Source organism: Charadrius vociferus, unplaced genomic scaffold (genome assembly GCF_000708025.1).
Source record: "Charadrius vociferus isolate BGI_N301 unplaced genomic scaffold, ASM70802v2 scaffold305, whole genome shotgun sequence".
NCBI lineage: Eukaryota > Metazoa > Chordata > Aves > Charadriiformes > Charadriidae > Charadrius > Charadrius vociferus.
In genome coordinates, this window is record NW_009648473.1 from 418,289 (window position 1) to 420,248 (window position 1,960).

Sequence of the window (1,960 nt, forward strand, 5' to 3'; positions counted from 1 at the left end):
GGACCCGCCCCGGCAGAGAAGGAGGGGAAGGGCACAAAGGCGGCACTTAGAGGGGACGGGTGGGCGGGCGGAGAGACTTTTAAGGACCACCGGTGGGACACGAGGAGACAACAGGCAGGACTCTGGAGCTGAAGCCCTGGGGAAAAGCGCCCCCCACCAGGATTGTTACCGGTGGCACTTCCTGGTGTGTGCGTGGCCCTGGGAGAGCCCCGCGCCAGCGCGGGAGGCCATAAAGCCTTACACACCGCCTCGTACATACCATGCGACCACCACCGAGATGGGCATCTCTTGCAACTTCAGAGGAAAGACCACGAGGTTTATTTTCCTCACCAGATTTAGCAGCTTACCTCTGTCTGTCGGCACAAAGACCTCGGCAAGCACACGTTGCACAGGGGGAAGCACATACTTTATGCAGATGTCCCTGTTTTTGTTGGCCTTCCAAACCCCCCACAGCTGTAACAGTAGCTTGCATTTGCAATGAACCAGACACAACCACTGCTGCTATATGGAGTTATTCAAACACCAAATGCACTGAAGCTGCTTTTTAAAACATCTGATTTCATGGCTATGATCCCAAGATGCCACGGTGACCATTTTAATGCAATTTACTTATCAGATTGAGTCTATCCGTCAGCTCACCTTAGCTTGCACACAGCTTCCTAAGAGAACGAATCAGAATTTTGCTGTATTAGCCCTGACCTTTTGTATGTCAAGAAAACCAAGTTCATGCTGTCCCACAACCAGCAGCTGGTTTTGTCAGATGACAAGTACCCCATTTACTTTGACAACACTCCCAAACTACTACTGCCTACACAGGGACAGGGTAGAAGCTGGCTGCCCAGAAGAAAACAGTATGTAAGAGCAGAAGTGCAGGCCAAAACCCCAGGCAGAAAGATAACCTGGTGCTAGAGTAAAAAAAAAAAAAAAAACAACAACAAAAACAAGCATGAAAATATCTCTGAAATATTAAGTACTACTTCACACTTAAGACAAGTTATGCAAATCATCATTAAATATCCTGTGTTGGAAAGGACCAACAAGGATCAAGTCTAACTCTTGACTTCACACGAGGCAACCTAAACCATGTCTCGAGAGCATTGTCCTAACAATTTTTGAACACCCACAGGCTCGGGGGCATGACCACTTCCCCAGGGAGTTTGTTGTAGTGCTTGACCACCCTCACAGTGAGTAACTTTTTCCTAATATCCCACCTGATGCAACGTAAAGCCATTCCCTTGCATCCTATCACCGGACACCTCATAGAAGTAGGATGACAATAGTCATTGCAGAATAATTAATCCCATCATAACCTACATCAACTACATAATTTGAGCATGTCAGAAGCTAGTCAGAGCACAATCTGCCACTGCCAGCTTTCTTTTCAGATTGCTTGCAGTTCACAGTTCCAATCAGGGTTTAGGAACTTTGGCCTGTAGGGCAAAATAATTCTTGCAGAGAAACAAAATAGGTTCACTAAGTTAATTTTTTCTGAAGTACGTACTCTTAACATGTTAGACCATGAGTATTTGTTTTGTCTGGTGAAATTAGGACTCTAGACATTTAAGTTTTATAGATCATTAAAAGTGGTTTATTTCTTTATGTGTACTACTAAACAGGTGAGCCATTTCATTTGAACATGCTGTACTTCAGCAGAAAAGCTGAGTGCAAAAGTTATTGAACACAGTTAAAGAGTGATCGTGTAACCAGAACATGCAATATGTAAATTCTAACAAACAAAATTCACTGAAAAGTCAGGTAGGCACTGACATTAACAGTGAAAAGATAAACTTCATCACTCTTTGAACACCATAACAGCCTACTTGGAATTGCATTTGACTGAGCTTTGTTGCTGTGAATAATACAGCTCATGCACAGGTATGGATGTAGGTTTTGTACATTTTAAAGTATTCACTGAATACTACCAACATATATACACTCATATACACAGTTCCAGAAGATT

The 1,960-nt window shown here is 43.7% G+C and overlaps 1 protein-coding gene across 1 annotated transcript in view; it reads right to left on the reverse strand.

Annotated features, from left to right (window-relative positions):
- The window catches only part of CKS2 (CDC28 protein kinase regulatory subunit 2), an 18,193-nt gene that overhangs the window by 9,092 nt on the left and 7,141 nt on the right, over positions 1–1,960 (reverse strand). The window lies entirely within an intron of this gene.